Source organism: Phaethon aethereus (assembly GCF_964289735.1).
Source record: "Phaethon aethereus genome assembly, chromosome: Z".
NCBI classification, from domain to species: Eukaryota; Metazoa; Chordata; class Aves; order Phaethontiformes; family Phaethontidae; genus Phaethon; species Phaethon aethereus.
Genome location: NC_138577.1, coordinates 44,952,823 through 44,974,970, shown reverse-complemented (window position 1 = coordinate 44,974,970; position 22,148 = coordinate 44,952,823).

Here is a 22,148-nt window from a genome sequence, read left to right as displayed (position 1 = left end):
AAAAAGCATTTTTAATAGTATGTATCAAAATGATACTTTTTGGATAGATCATTCTCAGTTGAATCATTGGGGAAAGTGACATGCCAGGCTATGATATAGCTCAATTAATGCTTAGATGTTTTTCTACATCACAGACTAAACGAGTAAGGAAATACTGTTTCATCCTCCATCAGGTGTCATTAACAACATCATCAAAAGAATTTGACAGAAAATCTCCTTTGTCTGGTCCTTTTCACCTAGAGGTCTTTGAAGAACTGTCTTTAATGGTGGGAGGTACCTTGACTTCTGTGTGATTTTTCTGGATAAATAGCTTCAGTATACACTACTGTTGACTCTGCTTTCCATGAGCTGTATGTATCTTTAAAAGAGAAAAGAAAGGAAAATCGCTGACTGGAAATGAATCCATCCATTAACTCTTCCAAAGAAATACATACACAGAGAGTACACTTAGTGTAGAAATCTGTCACTGAACAAACCTACAATTGACTTACACCCCAGCAAAATTGCATTTTCCTCAGAAAATGGTGGAGAAGGTGAAAATAAAGACCTTGTCCAAATGCAAACCCACTTACAATGAAGTGTGAATTCCAATAGCTTAAAGGAGCAGTCTGGCAAGCTCGGTTTCAAACAAATTTAAACAGCAATACCTAGATTTTGTTCTTGGATCTAAAATGTGCTCCTACAGACTTAGCAACCTGATTAGACCTGTGTTTGCACAAAGCAAAACTGCTATTCCACCACACTAATATGAGAGTATTTCTGCACTAATGGTTTTGACAGAAGGCTTATAAGCAATGTGCAAAGTTCTTGTCACAAATATATTCATTAATTTACATATCCCACTCTATTTTATGCTTCATATATCAAAGTAAGACATGTTGAAATCTCTAAATGCAATGGCTTACTAGGGAGGGAAAAAAACAATGAAACACATTCAACACTGCAGTCAAATCTTACGTACTCTTCCATTTTAAGAAGACAGAAATAATTATTTATGGTGTTGCAAAGATCATCAGGGTTACCTTGAAATACTAGGTACATTTTGACCAAATTTCCATTTTTACAAGATGCTACAGGAAAACCTTTTAACATATAGTTACACTTAGCAGTGGTCATTCAAAACAAATTTCCTGAAGATTTCAAAGTTTTGCCAATGCAAACATCTAGTAAGGCCATTTAGGAAAGCATCTTGAGTTCCAATAAATAAATAAGGTTTATAAATATAATGAATAAATAGGACTTTATAACATGTGATGTTCTCCCACTAAATATGTTTGCTTAGTTTGAATGAGGAGAAAAAGAAAGGAAACTCAGTTTCAGGGAAAAAAGAAACCTAACTGAAGCAGTACAATTTAAATTATTTTCAATATGCCACAACTTTCTGAAATAATTCTAGCATGTAGATAAGGAAATCAAGAAGAATGTTAGGAGAAGAACAGGTGGAAGGAGGCAGGTCATCATCAGTTTCCTGCTCCTATTTTAGAACACTGTGTGTAATTTTGAAACAACCTATCTGCTTTCCTCAAAAATTTATTTCCTACCTCTTCACTTAAGAAGTTCCTAGGACTATGGTATCTTACATTACATTCCGAGAGTTCAGTTTGTCTGTAGGTACTTCTGATAGGCAATGGATTTTCAAAAACAGCTGGGGACTTAGGGAGTCTGAAGGAGAATACTTCAAGTGTGCGGAACAAAAAGATGCATGCAATAAACTAAGAGATGGAGAAATAAGAGGAAAAAGGAAAAATTCAGGAAACAACTGAATATTTTCTATGAAGTCATGTGGAGCACATTGCAATGAAAAAAAATTTACTTTAATGGACTTTGCTGAGTTTTATACTGATATGACTGAAGGCATATATAAGCCTGGGTGAAGTTTCACCAAACCAAAATACTGAAATAAATAAAAAACTGTGCAAATTGTAATGTCACAGCTGGAGTCACTTAGGATATACATTGTTTTTGAAGACTCTGTGTGTGGAGGATAAAAGGGAGACAGAGGGAGGAAATGCAAGGTGCTTACAAGAATGGACAATTTTAGATACTATCCATTCTGTACATTCATGGGGAACACAACCAGTAAGTGGGAAGGATGTTCTACCAGCAAGAGATCTGGGGACCTTAAGCAAGCAAAAACCAGCAGGCTAACTTTCACCTAACAGATAAACAGTCAAAATTAGTTGGAGGGATGGAAGGGAGAAACAAAGGAAAACTGTTAGTTTAAAACATATTTGGGAGAGGAAGAAGATACTGGTGTTTGAAATCAAGGTATTTTTTGATTCTTTTAACAACATTGCACTACTGTCAGAATGTATCAATGTCAATCCTTCCTCTCATTGCCTATTGTTTAGCAGTTTGACAGGTTTTTTGTTCATAAATTAACCTATAGTCTGGTCACATGTATGCAGCATTAAATCAGTGAAGGGCCATTGTCTTTGGCAGTTTTTGCATGAACTAGAGGGAATCTTGAATATTTTCTCAGTTTTGAGATGCATGTAGTGGTGAATATGACTCACTTTTTTTGTGCTTTAGGGTTGTTTGGTTGGCTGGTTTTGGGGTTTTTTTTATATTAGTAATTACACACAGTCTAGGCTTTATTTATCTTTGTACTGTACTAAGAAAATCCTTAAAACAATATTAAAAATATCACCAAATTAATTCATTAGATAAGTGTTATGTGTATTATTTTCTTTTTTTTTAATATACATTTGTTTTATTCCAAATGTGGAGTAGGAATTTGCATGTGTTGTTTGATATTTGTGATTCAGTTTTGAATTTACAGAAGAATATTTCTGGCTATTCTATTTAAGACTTGGCGAGCTTTGCTTTTGGTAACCTGGACTGGTCCAGACTGGGTGTTATAGGCCCTATTCTATAGCTGGAATAGCATTAGCTAACTTGCTTAACTGTAAATTTTGAAACCATCAGGATGGTGTTTTCAGGTGTGTGATGTACACGAGTGTTCGAATGAGCTGACTGTTCCTTGCCTGAACTCATTCATGAAAGTTTTGTTAAATCCCTGAAGTTCTCACTTTGCTCAATTAGTACTTTGGAAAATACTCAGTGTTTCTGCAGAGTGTACAAGACTGAGGTGCATTCCCAAACAGTAATAACTTCTTGTACCTTGATGGTTTCTTCTATCCATTCTTGATTCATCTCATAGATCACCAAGCATCTAAGAAAGGGAAATTATATTTGTTGTTATGCTTACTATTTCCTATTGTACCCAGTTTGTATTTCTGAATTTGCTGTTCATCTGAGACATTTTAGTATGTGGTGTCTGAAAGACAACTGTAGGTATAAATAACATATACACCAGAATAACTCAATGCTGTGATCAGGCAACTCGGTTAGATATGAGATGATTCATTTAGCAACTGTTTAGGTTTGGCTAAGGTGTTGTTATAGTTAAGCTAAGAGATGGTCACTAATTTATCTGAAATTAGCTTCTAGTGTTTCTAGAAATGACATATCCATTTTCAGTACCCTCACAATCTTCCAGAAGAGATATTCCTGACTGATAGAAAAAAATATTTTGTTTAATTATTCTTTATTTGTATTATTCTCACCATAAAGCAAGTGTTTCACAAACCCTTCAGTTCAACATACATTTACTTGAAATAAAATTTTAAAATTACTTCCTTATCTTTAATATAAAAAAGTGAATAGTAAGAAATATCTGTTAGTGTAATTTATGGTTGCATTTCCTAAGTGACTCATGTTAAATAATTCACCTTATAATGATAAAGCTAATACAGCTAGCAAGATTTTAAGGCAATGGTTACAACTACAATGGGGCAAAAAAAGAATATATTATAAGCTGTGGAAAACATCTGCCAGATGCTGAAATGTTAAATTTTACCACTTTTAGGGTAAACTCTTCAGATACTTGGTGCAAGACACTGAGATGGAGATGCATGCTAGACATGCCAGCTCATTCTGTGTCAGCTCAGGGATCCCCTGTGCTGTGTTGATTTTTATGGTATGTGCATGACTGTGTCATCAGTATTGAGCTCTTTTCTTTTTGGGGGTATTGTCCAGATTTTTTGCTTCTTGTTCTTTCATACGAAACTAGTTTCTAACCATTCTTCCAGTAAGTGTAGCGTTCTAGGAAGAAGACTATGTCCTTTGTCAGATTAATTTAAAAAAACACAAACATTTCTTTTTATCCTGTAAGTAAACACTAGTTTTTAAAAATGTTGTTGTTTCCCTAACTTTCCTCTCAGTTATGATCCAGAAGGTGGTTCTAATTTTGAAACTTGCTTTTGGGTTTTTTGGGGGTTTTTTTGTTTATTTGTTTGTTTGGTTGTTTTTTTAATCCAGAATTTTTCTAGTCAGAGCTGTTATGCTTTAAGCCAAGTGAAATAGATGGGTATTGCTTCCTTTCCTGTTCCTATTTATAATGCCTCTCATGAAAAACGAGCCTGATATGCCATTTTGTTCTCATTATAGTCTTAACATTGTATTAAAATAATGAATGTTATGCTTTTCTGTGTGTTCTTTCAAGCTTTGTAACAAGACTGATATAAAACTAACATTCCTTATCTCACTCTTGTTTCAAAGGACTCAGCTCACATACAGATTAGTTTTGCATCAGGTTATATTAGGTTTGCTAGTCATATTATTTCAACTGCAACACATATTATTTTTTCAAACTTCGGATGTAGGGAACTCACACATCAGATAAAGCAGAGCTGTTGCAATATAATTATATATAGTGTATGCCATCTGCCATTAAACATTTTTAGCTTTCAATTTCCGTATAGAGAACTGGATACAGTCAATAATTACAGTTACCCATTCAATATCCTTACAATTCTGTAATGATGCAACTATATATTGAGGTGGGCAGCTAGCTGGATACTTCCACTTTTAATAGATCATTCTTAAATCATGTCTCCAAAGAATATTTTATCAAATAAAAAAATAATAACATCTAGGACACAAGAAGCTCTGCTCAAATCCAAGCTCTCTGACTTCAGATGGTAAACACAGACAGAGAGAGATAAGTGCCTGCAGAAAGGAGAATAAAGAAAGAGACTCATTTAACAGCCATTCTAATGAAGAGGGTAGATAGTCAAAATCAAGGAAGCGGTTCCAGAAGAACCTGACATTTTATTGATAAACTGGTTAGATGACTCTTAAATACATTTTTATGTATCACAGAATCACAGAACAGTTGAGGTCAGAGGACATCTGTGGAGGTCATCTGGTCCAACATCCTGGTCAAGCAGGGCTTTCTAGGGCACCATGCAGTTGGAGAACCTATCAAATGAAAACAATTATTGAATGCTAAAACATTATTCACCATACAGAGTATAGAAACTAAAAATAAAGTAAGTGTAGTTTCTTGAAGTTTAAGAAAATGTTTATTTTTATAGGGAGTTTTATTCCATCTAATAATTCGATGATCTTGCTTTCTGGTATTGTTTGAAATAATATTTTGTTAAAAAGTCATGCCATGACTGAGATGCAGAACTCTGGATGTTCAATGAAGAGAGCATGGAACCTGTAGCCTTTTAGCAGAACATTTAAACAGGTGAAGACAAGCCTGTCTTATAACTCTAGATAATATATGCTAAATGAAATTAATATACAGTCATAGTCATGGTAAATAATGGGAATTGCTTTCCTAGAATAGAACATATGTTTTTACATTACAGAAATGGAACTACCCTGGAATGCCGAAACCATGTATTTTGGCATACAGCATATACAGCATAAAATTAAGATAAAACATGAAAAACAATCGTCACAGAGAAACTCGTATTTCAGCTCCCATATATATTTTAACAAAAATACGTGAGAATTCCAGAAGCCAGAATTTGGCTACTGCCAGGTAGATTGGAAAAATGAAGATGGATCACAGTAAATTAACCACACAGCATGGTTCTAATACAGTTTCAAATTAGAACATTGTCTTCTGCACATGAGCTAACTAGACTGTCTTAGTTTGGCTTCCTCTGGAAACTCTGCTTGTATTCCAAGTTCTTGTTTTAAGGTTTAAATTGTAATAAAATAAACTATACCAAGCGAGAGACCGTCCTTGACCAGAATGAGATGGTGAAGACCTCACAACTAACTGCAATACTAAACGTCAAACTTTCTTTGTTTCAAAGGAGAGATATGTGCTACTGAGGCATTCCTGCAGCAGATCAGTTCTGTGCTGGATGGTGTGGATACAGAGGGAAGAGCAGCAGACCTGGGACTGTTATTCTGACTGCAAAGAAGAAAGAATGCTTACAGTTTGTTAATCTTCTGCACCTGTACAGAAAGTATCTCTTTATCAAAATATTAAAAGTGCACATCATATAGAGCAATTAGGGTCTCTCCCCTCACAGTGAGGAGTTGTGTTTTTAAGGTGGCAAATTCAGTTAGTGAAAAGATGTCAGTTACTTTTGGGATTGAATGCTGTGTAATATGGCCTTTCATCACGTGTTTACACGCTGTGTTTTCCTTATATTCTATGACTCATGCCATGGACAGCATGAATGATGTTTAGTCAGAAATTAATCTATATTTTCCCCTCCTAACTCAATGAGTAGTCCTTGGCCATCTTACTTAATGCCATTCAAACTATTTTCCAAAGAAAGAATTACTTACATGTGGGTTTTCTTCTGACATTTGCCTGTAGAGTATTTCCCCCCAAACCAACTAACTTTGAGAACCCTATCCAAGGCAAAGGAGTTTACTATCATGTTTTACAAATGCGAAGAGATTAATAAGAAAGCTTGAAATAAAGAATATCTGCATTAAACTCACAAAATTTGTGACATAGAGAGGTTTTCTATTTGTTTGTTTGTTTTAGAGTGCTTATTATTAGACTGCATTTTGAATATTCAAGTACAGTTTCTGTTTACTTCATCTGCCTCCATGAACCAGCCATCCCAAAGGAGATACCAAAGTCTTGAATTGGACACTGAGAAATGAGGAACTCACAAGTCAGAACTGATGTTTCTGAACTATTAGTATTCGAGAAAATGCAGCATCAGTAGTCCAAAAACAGAAGCAGATTACTAAGTTCTGCATTTAGTTGTTTTCATAATGAAAATCATATTTCTCATTATGAAATACATCACTGTAAGAAGAAGAAGTTGTTAAAAGGAGTTCTCTAAATGCTGTAGAAACAAAAGTTTTAAGCTCTGTTTGAACAGTTATTATAAGGGAAGATCATGGCTGCTTTTAACAAGATACTTGGCATATTTTTGAAAAGAATTTAGGACATGATTACAAGTGATAGCAAAGAATTACTTGATATTCCACTATATCCCTCCAATTCCATGTTCCAACTTACAGCCATTGTCATACGTACTAAGGAATAATAAATAAAAACAGAACCATTTTGTGATTTCTAAATACATTAAAATCTGTTGATAATATGATTTTTTATTATTTATACCCCTGCTGTAATTTGCTTTTCTGTTTTTGTATATACGCAAAGTAGCTAGAGCATATCTTCCCTAAATGCTGTTTTGGATTGATCGATTTTACAAGTGGTATTAAGAATATATATATGGAATGAACTGCAATTAGAATACTTTTCTCTAATAAGACCCTGAAAGAATAATTAAATACAGCTATTGACATTTCTTTTGATGTCTGTGTTGAGAAACATCTTTCTGATATAAAAATGTTATGTAAATAATCAGTGTGTTATATTTCCTTTGTATTTAATTGTTTGCAAAACTTTGGCATTAATAAAGTATTAAAACAGCAAGGTTTCCCTTAAAGTGCAAATGTTCTCTAATGCAAATGTTGAATTCTTTGCAACCACTGAAACAATATTCTTTGATCTGAAACTGTGTAATATGGTTATGTTTAGGAATCCTTCAACCTTTTGCCAGTATTTAGCTAGTACTTGAAAAAATTTCATCTGAAATGTATCATCTGCTTTTGGTCTTGATTTTCTTGTCATCAGCCCATCCAATGCCTGCAGCCTTTTGCATTCTGTATTTTAACAGTTCCCTGGACTATTTCCATGTCTTGTGAGGTCTGTCAAGAGATTTTATTGTGCCAAGATCATCTTCTGGACTCTGTTTGCCTTTAAAATACCATGGTAGTAAACAAAGCTGAATGTAGAATTTGTTACCTTGCAATATTTAGTCAATAAGATTAATAAAAAAGCAGTTATAGTTTAAAGTCCAGCCATATGTAAGATGATATGAATTAAAGCTCAGCTAAATTTGGGTGGTCATTTTTGGATGATGAAACATCAAGAGTGGACAAGCTTAGTGCTGAATCTCCTTTCATTAGCCATTAATTAATATCAGGTGCTAAAATTTAATCTGAAGCTCTAGGGAGTAAAATTTTGGAAATAAAAAAGGTTTAGCAATTTTTTTCTTAGTTTTTCCTCTCAGTGCCTTGTCAGTGCTTCACTGATGACATATCTTTCCTATCACAGGACTTTTAATATTCCATTTTGAACAGTTATACCAAATATCACAGTAATGTTTTCTTTCACTTGTTCATACAAAGAGTAATCAAAAGTATTTTTAATGCAGACATTGATTTTTGCCTTGTGGACTTTGTTATTTCTCTGGCAAGAAACAGCAAAAAAAGGAACTTCAAAATGTTTACATTGAGATCAACATGAAAGCGCACATTATTGCATCACACACATCCTATATACAGGTAAATAACTGCAGACTTTATTATTTCTAGTATCATTTTAATTTTTCAATGTTTTGAATATTCTCTATAGAAGGAAAAAAAAAATGCAATCAAAACCCTCAATTGCTCCCCTACTCTTCTTCACATGTATATCATTCTCTCCTCTCTAAAGCATACAGTGTAAGTATGGCTTTTGTGTAAGTAACGGAATTTGCAGCAAAAATGCATGCCATGCAGGTTCCTAGATTTTACCTTATTTGATAAGAACACTTGTAATTTGAAATATAAGCCTGACCCTTCACTAATTAAAAATACTTTAAAGTAGAATATACTATAGCAAAACCATGTTTTTAATGCTTGTGCCCTAGTGAGCAAAAAAAGTTTTGCTTTCCCCATGGTTTTATAAAAATTGTCAGAACACTGTAGTTTTAAGAGTTCAAAGACTTAAGAGGCTGAAAACTGAAGAGGAAGTGGTAATTGCCTAATACTTAGTGATATATTAAAAGCATATGAGAGGTTTTAAAGTGGTTTTGTGTGGAAAATAATGAGCTACAGAGCTGCGTATAGCAGTAAATTGTCAAAATTTTAATGTTGTAATACTGGCTTTACAACAGGTTCTCATTCTGAATCAGTATTGTGGTCTTTGTCTTCCTTTCATTATTTTAAAAATATGTATCACTATAATTTCTGGTACTATACCTTAGTAACTCCACAAAGGCTGCATATCCCTGCAAAGAGCCATGCCTCCTCATTCTGCAAAAGTGACTGAAGAGGATGCTTCCTATGGGCTTTGGAAATTCTTCTGAGACTCAGTTGCCCTGTAGAAGTTACTGGGTTTTTTTCCCAGTAAAGAACATTAAGGAGTGGTCATTTTGTGTCAATTTTTGGCTGATTTTGCCTTTAAATGTAAAGCAGTTATGGCAATTTAAAGCAGAAAATGCCCATGTGTATAAATAACTTTTCTTACCTGTTTCCCAAACTAATAGAAGATTTTTGAAAATCTTAAAATAAAACTCCTCCAATATAGATGATATTAATGAATTTTATGGACTTATTTATAAATCTGGTTTTAAACACCATGGAAACTTCTGTGATGTACCGAATTCTTTACTTAACACCCCAAGAACCACACTTTCAAAAACTAAACCATACTGGGATTAAATAATGTTAAAAAGCCCAGATCAACATAAATTTTAATCACATCTTTAGTTCCACTCTTATTTACAATTCCAAAAAATATTTATCATATATGTCAATTCCTCTGAGACCAAGATTATGACCATGAATTAATGTTTTGTTGAACATGGCAGGCTTAAGATAACTTAATGTCTTAATAACCATACCTACTTCACACTTAAGTGATAAAAATTTACTTCTGATCATTGCTTTCAGTGGAGCTTTCCCAGGTCTTATTGTTTGAGGAGTTGCAACTAATTTTAATCACCAGTTTTTAATGTTTCTTGTTTAGCTTTGTTCATATTTTGTCCTGCTTTTCCTCTAGCTAGCAATAAAAAATTGATTTGTTTGGTGTGTTAAGTTGGTTAAATTACTGTGGAATATATTTAATAGATGTCTATTACAATGCAACACTTTTTAGCATATATCACCTATTATACGCCTAATCAGTAACTATGTCTCAAGAACAATTCTATGGCTATTGAAATTAACTGTCAATGGATATACACAGGCAGAGCTGATTAGAAGCTTCAACATGAGAATAACTAATCAGCAGATTCCTATTTGTGAAAATCAAAATTTTACAGGTATATTTCAAGTTTCAAAAAAGAATCTTTAGGGGAAGTAATTTCCTAAATCTAAGATTTTTTTTTTTTCATTCAAGCCAAGACACTAGAGAGGAAAGCCTCTGTGAGGGTGAATGAAGTAAAGATTAGGCCTCTCAGTGGGAATATTCAGCAATTAGTGGCTTCACTGTTTGTTTACGTGAGAGAAGTTACACATTTTAGCCTCGTCTCTCGTAAAGAAGTAACATGAAGTATAAGGTTGCACAAAGTGTTTTGCTTAAAATAGAAGTTTGTATTTCTAAAATATAAATATTCTGAGGTTTAGAGATCTGAAAGATTCTGAAAAATAAAATAAAAAACATTGTAACCTACATCATTATAAAGTGATATCTCATTATCAAACTAAAATCATACAAAAAGTCCACAAACTGAAGATGTAAAATATATAAAGGAACTGTTTTACAGTGTTTTGGTCTTAAAGCATAGCAGAAGTTGAATTGCTACTAAACCATTCTTATGCAAATTTATATCTAATATACTAATATGACTCTATCACCTGTTATATTTTTTCCTCAAATGTTTTCTCCCAGTTCACAGAATCACAGACCATTAAGGTTGGAAAGGACCTTCAAGACCATCAAGTCCAACCATCAACCCAACGTCACCATGCCCCCTAAACCATGTCCTAAAGCACCACATCCACACATTTTTTGAATACTTCCAGTGATGGTGACTCCACCACCTCCTTGGGCAACCTCTTCCAATGCTTGACCACTCTCACGGTGAATAAATTTTTCCTAATATCCAACCTAAACCTCCCCTGGCACTACTTGAGGTCATTACTTCTCGTCCTCTCACTAGTTAATTGGGAGAAGAGACCAACACTGACATCGCCACAACCCCCTTTCAGAGAGAGCGATAAGGTCTCCCCTCAGCCTCCTCTTCTCCAAACTGAACGACCTCAGTTCCCTCAGCTGCTCCTCATAAGACTTGTGCTCCAGACCCCTCACCAGCTTCGTTGCCCTTCTTTGGACACGCTCCAGCACCTCAACGTCCTTCTTGTAGTGAGAGGGGCCCAGAACTGAACACAGGATTCGAGGTGCGGCCTCACCAGTGCCGAGTACAGGGACACAATCACTTCCGTACTCCCGCTGGCCACACTAGTTCTGATACAGGCCAGGATGCTGTTGGCCTTCTTGGCCACCTGGGCACAATGCCGGCTCATGTTCTGATGGCTGTCAACCAGCACCCCCAGGTCCCTTTCCGCCGGGCAGCTCTCCAGCCACTCCTCCCCAAGCCTGTAGTGTTGCATGGGGTTGTTGTGACCCAAGTGCAGGACCTGGCACTTGGCCTTATTAAACCTCCTAGAGTTTGAGGTTTGACCTCCGCCCATTGATCCAGCCTATGCAGATCCCTCTACAGAGCCCTCCTGCTCTCCAGCAGATCAACACTCCCACCCAACTTGGTGTCGTCTGCAAACTTACTGAGGGAGCACTCAATTCCCTCATCCAGATCATCAATAAGGATATTGAACAAGACCAGCCCCAAAACTGAGACCTGGGGAACACCACTTGTGACCAGCTGCCAGACAGATTTAATGCCATTCATCACATCTCTCTGGGCTCGACTGTCCAGACAGTTGCTTACCCAGCAAAGAGTACACTTGTGTAAGCCACGAGCCACTAGTTTATCTAGGAGAATGCTGTGGGAGATGCTGTCAAAGGCTTTACTAAGGTCCAGGGAGACAACATCCACAGCCTTTCCCTCATCCACTAGGCAGGTCACCCGGTCGTAGAAGCAGATCAGGTTGGTCAAGCAGGACCTGCCTTTCATGAACCCATGCTGGCTGGGCCTGATCCCTTAGTTATCCTGCATGTGCCCTGTGAGCACTCTCAAGATGAACCTCTCCATGATCTTCCCTGGTATGGAGGTCAGGCTGAGAGGCCTGTAGTTCCCAGGATCCTCCTTCTGGCCTTTCTTGTAGATAGGCATCACACTGGCAAGCCTCCAGTCGTCTGGGACCTCCCCTGTTAACCAGGACTGCTGATAAATGATGGAGAGTGGCTTGGCAAGCTCCTTCGCCAGCTCTCTCAGTACTCTTGGATCTCTCAGTACTTGGGTGGATCCCATCAGGCCCCATAGACTTGTGGGTGTCCAGGTGGCAGAGCAGGTCGTTAACTGCTTCCTCCTGGATTATGAGGGGCTTATTCTACTCTCCATCCCATCTTCCAGTTCAGGGGGCTGAACACCCTGCGGATGGCTATTAAAGACTGAGGAAAGAAGGCATTAAGTACCTCAACCTTATCCTCATCCTTGGTGACAATGTTCCCCCCCACATCCAATAAGGGATGGAGTTTCTCCTTGGCTCTCTTTTTCTTGTTAATACATTTGTAACAATATTTTTTGTTGTCCCTTACAACCATGACCAGATTGAGTTCTAGCTGGGCTTTTACCTTTCTAATTTTGTCCCTGTTTGACCTTACGAGATCCTTGTACTCTTCTTGAGTTGCCTGCCCCTTCTTCCAAAGGTGATAAACTCTCTTCTTTTCCCTGAGTTCCAGAAAAATCTCGCTGTTCAGCCAGGCCAGTTGTCTTCCCTGCCAGCTCTTCTTGCGGTACATGGGGACCACTTGCTCCTGTGCCTTTAGGATTTCCTTCTTGAAGACTGTCCAGCCTTCCTGGATGCTTTTGCCCTTCAGGACTGCCTCCCAAAGGACTCTCTTAACCAGTGACCTGAACAGGTTGAAGTCTTCCCTCCGGAGGTCCATGGAAGCAGTTTTGCTGACCCCTCTCCTTACTTCGCTCAGAATCAAGAATTCTATCATGTCATGGTTGCTAAGCCCAAGATGTCTTCCGACCACCACATCTCCCACCAGTCCTTCTCTGTTTGTAAACAGCAGGTCAAGTGAGGCACCTCCCCTGGTGGGCTCACTCACCAGCTGTGTCAGGAAGTTATCCTCCACACACTCCAGGAACTCCTAGATTGTTTCCTCTCTGCCGTGTTATACTTCCAGCAGATGTCTGGTAGATTGAAGTCCCCCACAAGAACAAGGGCCAGTGAATGCGAGACTTCTGCCAGTCGCTTATAGAATGTCTCATCTGCCTCTTCATCCTGGTTAGGTGGTCTATAACAGACTCTCAACAGGATATCTGCCTCATTGGCCTTCCCCCTCATCCTTACCCATAAGTCCTAGCCTTGGTCTTCACAGTCGTTGATTTCTATACAATCAAAACTCTCCCTAACATACAGAGCCACCCCACTGCCTCTCCTTGCTTGCCTGTCCCTTCAGAAGAGCTTATAGCCATCCATTGCAGCACTCCCGTCATGAGAGTCACCCCACCATGTTTCTGTGATGGTGACTAAGTCATAGCTGTCCCGTTGCATAATGGCTCCTCCTGTTTGGTGCCCATGCTGCACGCATTGGTGTAGATGCACTTGAGCTGGGTTTTTAGATCAGTACATTCTTAAGACTAAAACTTTAAAGAACTATTGTATAGTATTATATCATTTAAAGGTTGAGAAAAAACTCAGAAAATGCTTCAGTCCATCCCATTAAATCATGCTTGCTCTTTTGCAGGTTAAAAAAAAAGAAAAATATATACTCTAGTTAATTCTCAAAAATTATGTTGTATAACAGAACAGAAAACCATTTCTCCCTTTCTGTCTTTTTTTCTTAGGTAGATCAGCTGATCTGTAACTCGTGTTTTCTGTTTTAGCACCATCTTAATCGGCAAATCTTGAAGTCTGTGTTGTCATGCAAGGTTTCCAGTGGTACATCTGTTTCTAATGTAAAGTGCATAATTTAATGACGAGACACTTCAGTGGTCTACCCACTGCAAATTTCAGTTGTTAAAAATGTCTGGAGCAAGATGCCTTTAAATAGTAGGCACTTTCTTGGTACATTAATTTTCTCACACTCAGGAGCAGAAAATGTAATAGCTGTCACTTAGTGTAAAGCTCTGTTTACTTTTAAAAGCTATTTACAGCTTAAATGTCTTGTTCAAACTGATTAGCTATAGCAGGATTTAAAACTTTTATAAAACCTATTTATTACAGTTAATGCATTTTTCTTTAGACTATAGTTCAGGAAATCTGTCAAATCAGCACTAGGACAAGAGTGCTGGTTTGTTTTTTTTTTTTTCTGGCCAGACCTGATAAATATAAGTCAACTGGATTTTGAGAACAACTGAAATGAAAAACATAAAACCTTAACCTACAAGTAAAGAACTGGCTGTGATATTTGCATTTAATCTTTCATATATACAAACAGAGAGAGCCAGAACCTCTCCCCAACAGAATACCTCAACAGTCACAAACCCATATCCTCATCCATAATTCATCTTGGCTAGTAATGTGCTTACTGACTGACGCTGTATCCAACAAGTCTCCTACAATGTGGAAGATCTAATTACAAAAGTCATAATGCAGTTATCCCACAACTAAAGGGTTGTTTGACAAATGTTCCAAATGTACAGAGACATACGTAAATCAAAAAAATGACAGATTTAACTTAAATCTAGAATAAATCTGCCTTCCAATGAAAAGATGCAAAAATTTAGTGGAGAGTTTTTTTACTACTCAAGTATCAGACTACACTGATTGCTAAAATGTTGTTTTAAGCACCATAGTCTTTATTAGAAATATTGCCCCAAAACCAGTATTTTCCTCATATTTTGTCCTTTTTCTTCATGCATTTCAGACAAATTTGTGTGTATGTGCAGGTTTTGTCTGGGATAGAGTTAGTTTTCTTCATAATAGCTAGGATGAGGCTATGTTTTAGATCTGTGCTGAAAACTGTTGATAATACAGGGATGTTTTCATTATTGCTGAGCAGGGCTTACACAGAGTCAAGGCCTTTCTACTTCTCACACCACCCCACCAGTGAACAGGCGGGGGCTGCACAAGAAGTTGGGAGGGGACACAGCTGGGACAACTGACCCCAATTGACCAAAGGGATGTCCCATATCATATGATGTCATGCTCATCATAGAAAGTGGGAGGAAGAAGGAAGTGGGGGACGTTTGGAGAGATGGCGTTTGTCCTCCATTACGTGTGATGGAGCCCTGCTTTCCTAGAGATGGCTGAACACCCACCTCCTGATAGGAAGTAGTGAATTAATTTCTTGTTTCATTTTGTTTGCATGCATGGCTTTTACTTTACCTGTTAAACTATCTTTATCTCAACCCATGAGTTTTCTCACTTTTACTCTTCCAATTCTCTCTCCCATCCCGCTAGGGGGAAAGAGTTGTTTTCCCTTACATACATAGAATTCCCCACTGCTAGTTGGCACTGCCTCCTGTATCTCTGTGCTGGGAAGATTTGCTGATTTGCCTTCTGCTAGGAAGAAAATAAAAGAACAGGCCTCTTATCATCTGCTTTATTATTACTTATTATGTTACGCCTGTCAACAACAGTAATGCGCCCTCTACACAGTTTAGTGGGTGAGAACAGGATCATTTCCACTCTCTGTGACACGGCTGAGCCAGAGGGTCTATTGGCCTCTTTCTTCCAGCAGGCAGCAATGGATGTTTGTTAACACTTTAACACACTGAACTCTCCAATTGGTACAGGGGTGGACCTGTATGTAAGTTTTTCCTCTCTTGGGACCCAATCCTAACCTCTGTCAGGCACATTAAACAACTTTGGCAATCAACAAAGTTTAGCCACACATACCTTTAAATGTTTTCTTTATATCTTTATTTATAACTGAGCTATCAAAATTTATTTTATAGTACACAAGTTCCCAGATTTGTTTGAGCAAGATTTCTGTTTTACTTTTGAGTTTTTTTGGAAGTTACATTTTTAATTGAAATAAGCAGAAAGCAAAACTCAAAGCAAACCACACAATCAAAAAGTAGTGACACTTCTTTTTATTTCGATTTATATTGAGGATAACTTGAATAACATACTGCAAGTAAAATGGATCCATTCCTTTCAAAAACATGTGCCAAATTCAACATGTTTTTGTTCTATGCAGACTTAATATTATTCTTTAGTCCTAGAAAAAATAACCCAACTTTTCAGGGTAATGAATGTCAACAATTAGAAAATGAAAAATCTTTCTATAAGCAAAACTGAAAAGATGCAAAGCTAAGCCTAGTTTATTGTTTCGCTGCCAACACGACACTTAGCCATGGATGCCAAAAGGTTTGCAAAACTATGAGCATGCTCAGACATGGTTTGTTAAAAATCTTGGCCGAGATTTTAATGGATATGGACAGATTCACTGTTTGTGTGGGAAACCATGTTAATTAAGTTAGCTTTTGATTTTAAATGAGGCAAGCAAGACACTCTGATGAATTATGCTTTTTGTTGTTTGGGTCAGCACAACTTTAATGAATACACAGTAAACAATGCAAGCAGGAATATGTACAGATGACATACTGTGAAACAAAATGAACCTTACTGCTATCTTAAACTATATCGCATATTAAATCTGGACAGTAATGTTGGAACAGAAGCTACTGAACAGATAAACAAGAAAGATCAAGGCTTAGACTTAGGTGGCTTGTAGCCTAATGATCAGTTGTTACATTGTACACCCTTACTTTGCATTGGTGCAATCATTTAGCTTAATTTATGTTGCAAATAAATTTCAAGCTACACACCAGCATACGTCCAAATCAGAACTAAAACTGACAGAAAAGGTGATGCTGAGCCAGACTTCCAGCATATGAAAGGCTACAGATTTTCACTAGCGTCTTCATTCCAGAGTATTATTTTAGCAGTTAGCACTGGCCAACCTTAAGAAAACTATCAAAACGACAATGGGCACGCTCACATGTGAAAATTGCATGCCCTAATTTTCAAATACATCAAAAACTCAGCAGAAGCCCTAAGTATAGAGTGCTTGCAACTGTTAAACCTCTTAGTAATTTGAACAAAGATTAAGATGCTATGACACCAATCAGAAAAATCAGAAAAATACAGTGTCAGTTGTGAACCACCAGACTCAACTCATGCTGCTAAATTTGATTACATTTATTACTCCCATATCATGAATGTTAGCTTTGATCTGGGGTTCTTTTGCATGCTTCTGTTGGCCTGTGACATAATGTTATTTAAAAATAGTATTTTGCATCTCACTGAGGTTCATCAAGTGTCAGCCCAGTTCTGTGTTTTGTCACTAACCACGAGTGGAAATGATGTGAGGAAAACTTTACCATGTCACTTCCTCTCATCCAGCAAAATCGGGGTTTTGGTAAATTCTATTTGGGATCATGTTATCTAAACATAAATTATTCAGAAGAACTTGGATTCAGTTTTAACCAGTGAGTTCACCTTTCTTTTTTGATGCTCTTTTCATCTAAGAAATCAGTTAGATTCTAAACATGGCACTTATCAATTTAAGGGAAGAGATCCTTGAATCCTCCCACTAGTCTGGCATTCATTGAGGCACCTGAAAAGAAATTATTCAAATACAAAAGAATTACCATGTGAATAGTGCTTCTGCACAGTTTCTGCATATGCTGAATGCATTTTTATTGACTGCAAACATAAACCAGCGTGAGAAAGCAGGTGCTATTTTCCTCTGTCTTTTGAGCATCAGTCTTTCCCAGCAGTGAGCACTGTGTGTTAATGGCCAAAGTAAGGCACTCTGCAACCAGACTTTTTTTCAAGTCCTGAGTTGTTGATCCAGATTTAATTATGAGGCAGAACGTTTAAATAAGAGGAGACAGAAAGCAAAATTCTTAATGTCCTTAAGAGTAATTGGGGCAACTGCAATATAGAAGCAAGAGTCCAAAAATATTCTACAGTATGAAGATGTTTCAGTTTCTCTTCAAAAATCTGCAGTTTGCACAGTATGTAGTACCTTTTCAGTTGTATCTGACTTTCAGTAACTTATCCATATTGATTTACTAACTCTATTTCAAGGTCATCTGTACTGTGCAAAACAAACAAACAGAAAAATATTTTTCCCCATTTTAGTCAACAAGTAAAATAGAAACTATTTAATTATGATTAATAATAATTACTACTATTATTAGGAAAGCCATTGACTTTCACTGAAAATAATCCACTGTCTTCTACAGGATTACTCACAGAGCATTAGGTTATATAATCAAATAACACAGGACACAGTATGTCAGCTGTAGAAGGGATACACCTAACTATTTACAGGTCATTCAGGTAAAATTAAAAAAATCAACACCCCCCCCCCCCCAAAAAACCCAGAGGGAAGAGCAGAAACTAAACAGAAAAAAGAAAACATGGAAATGTATTTTTTTAAAAAACTAGTGTCAATCTGTGGGAGAAAAAGTGTCATGATACAAGACTGGAAGAAGAAAAATGAAGAAATAGCAAGATATAACAAAATAAAATAGGGAAAATGAGAAACCACTAATAGTTTAAAAAGGTAAGCTAACAAAGTTTATTTACATAGCATGAATCGAAGATAAAGGCAGACAAGGAGAAATGAAAGGTAAAGCAAAGATGTCCAGAGGATCACACAAGGTTAAAAGAAAAGACAGAAGGTGTTCTTAATGCCTATCCATAGTACAATTCTTCATCGTGTTACAATTGCTAAGTTTTCATGGATCTGGAGAAAAGATGCAAAATTCAGCCTGTCAGGAAAAAATAATTAATCTCTGATAGCTGTACCCAGATTGCCTTGGCTTTCACCCATCACCAGTCACAATCAGTGTCGCATCATTAATACAAGCTGCAGTTTTCAGAAACGTTACTCCATTACAAACATAAAACCTGATTGGAAGTAATGACATTTGTGCTGCTAAAGTAACTTGAATACTTCTTATATGCAGATACTGAAACTCAAAGTTCAACAAGATTAGATTTTCTAGTGCTTTATAATCATGTTCAGTGCTGGCATCACAGTGCAGTGTCAAACCAAGTCCAAATAAAGCTTGATATCCCTCAAGTACTCCCCCACTCATCATCTTTGTCAATGAAAACAAAAAGAAAAAGACATTACAAAACCACAGACAGTAACAATTAGTGAAAAGGTGTAGAAAACAAAATAAGAAAAGGAAAACATGTCTCGGGTATAAGCAAGGTTTTTATATGTCATGTCATCAAGGAGCCTACAATAGCTGACAGGTGTGTATAAAGCAAAAGATCCTCAGTAAAAAGGGAATTTTCTCATAATTCTTTAAAACATTGAAAAAAAAGTTATGATGAACATAGAGCAAAGATCTATATGCAGAAATAGGATATCCAAGGAGAATTTGTGCCTTAAATAGTATAGTTTCAAGCTTTTGAAATTGAATCCTCCATATTTGAATTGACAGTTTGAGTAATCCAGTTATTGACAACCGCAAATGTACATTAAATGCACTGCATCTTACCTGGCAGACATCAACTTTCTGTCCTTCAGAATAGTGGGAAAAAAGTAAAAATCAATTATGGTTAAGAAAATTAATCAGTCACCAGACACTAAATAAGACTTATTATATTTCATTAGATCATGCAACCAACCTTGTCATATGTATCTTGAGTGGTAACATAGTAAGGAGAGAAATTTATGGCCATTATATAGTTAGAATGATGTGGCATTAAATAAAACCAAAAATTTTTGTCTCAAGTACAATAGCCCCTACTTAAACACAAAGAAAAGGTCACCACAGACTGCAAAACATGGATAGATTAATTCCTTCCAAACCTAAAGGAAAAATGCCACATTTTCCTGTTCTTAAAACGGTAATGAAATGCAAAAAGTACTACTACTACATCAAGTACGCCAAAATGGACTTCAAAAACCATGAAAGACCATCAAAATGCTGACTGTGTTCACTGAAAAAGTGGGAAACTCAGTCAGGTGTCTTCACTCTCTTGCAGTAGGTTCTTGTCACATTCTGATTTGAATGTGAATATTCTCTGGAGGCTTGGTCAACTCTGTCAAGAAAAATTGACTTTCTGAGTGAAGGTGGGTAAATCTTGCAAGATTTGTAGTTTTAAGATACATGATTTTTTTTGCCCCCATATGGTCATTTAATCTTTGGGCTGTTTACCTTCCTATGCTTTATCCTGCTGAAACCTCAATTTTATGTACTTTCACCAATAGAGATGCAGTTACATGGAAATAAAGCTAATGGCAAAACACAGCTTTTGAAGAGTTTAGTTATCTATCTCCAACATCAGTGATTCAGACAGCAAAATTGAGGGAAATAGAGAAAATGGGAACCAAGAGCACAAAAAATATTGTCTCTTACAAAAATACATGGTCTGGATGTGGGTTAGTAAAATAAGACAAGAATTTAAATTTCGGAATCTTTCAAAAAATGTATTTATAACACTGATCCGTGTTGCTGCTGACAGTTGCTGAGAATAACATTCATTGAAACAGCTCGTTGCAGGGGAATGCTATTTAGTTCACATACTTTAAAGCAAAACGAGGATCAAAGCACTTTATTAATTTATTAATGACATGATGGACCAGCAATCAGTGGACTCTATATTCAGGATCGATATCAATAATATAACAGATGAACTACAGGACTAGACACTTACAAAATAGTAATAATATCCATAAATTTCTAAACATTCTTCCAAAACTAATACCAAGAAATTCTCATCATACACGTATGCACACAGAGATTCAACTACATGCATATCCTCCCTTTTCCACAGGCTTTGTGGATCACAGGCACATCCCACTCCTGAGTGTGTTGGTTCACCTACCTGTACACTCTTCCTAGGGAAAACATAAGTATTCCAGCATTATTTTCACCTGAGCAATGCCCTACACCCCACTACCCCACGTGCCAATGATAAAGTCCTCCATGAGGTCCCACATGCATATCCCGCACTGTCAGCCACAAGTTGGGTGCAGGCTGCTCCGGATGTTCCATAGAAATGCTGCTGTGCCCCACCTGGACAGAAATCATGGTGCCATGGGGTGGCATCTAGCAGTGCCAAGCCATGTCTAACTGTTGCTCTTTCCAGTGCAATGTCTCTCACCATTACAAGCTTTCATGTTTACATCCAGACACACTGTGTAGACCACACGTCCTACCAAGTGCTGTTTTCCAAATTGCTTGCCAAGAATGGTCCATGGAGGCAACCCCAGACATTCTGAATATTTTGTTTTCACTCTAAAAACCTATAATTATATTAAAAGTGCTTTAAAGTGAACAACACTTAGCCTTAATGTTGTTTCAAGGCACCTTTAGTCCTGAAGCATGCTGTATGTTGGCTTCAATGAAACTTTAGCTTATTTAAAAAGCACTAAAAATACTTGAGAAATTGTAGACCTAATGGTATCCATTAAAAGTGGCTGAAAATAAATACAAGGCTACATTGATACTGTGTCTCCACAATTACAATAATCTGGTCTTACAAAAAAACACCTTGCTTTTAAAACTCCTATTTTTCAAGAGCTGAAGTGTGGTATTCAGCTAACAGAAGTGGGGAGGTATAGTAAGACTTGCACTCTAAAATAATGGTCTAGCACTGAATTAAGGTAAAATCCCTGTCATGGCTGAGGAATAACAGGATAGTTATGAGTGGCTAAGAGCTATTGTCGTGTCTATTTGACGTGTAGGTTTCTATTTCACAGAATCACAGAATCACAGATTCACAGAATCATTAAAGTTGGAAATTATTTTCCTGAACAATGTTCCTATACTCTGTGTGTATATATTTCATTAAATTCTTGTATCAGAAATTAAGAAAATTAAGAGAAAAAAAATGAAAGAAACAATGAAACACACAATGAACTGTAAGCAGCAGATTTTGTTCCAGCAAAGCCTAGTACAACAAACCATTGACTATCTTCAAGGTTCTTTTTGTTGTTTTGTTGTAGATTTTTTGGTTTTTTTAGCTAGACTATGATTTAT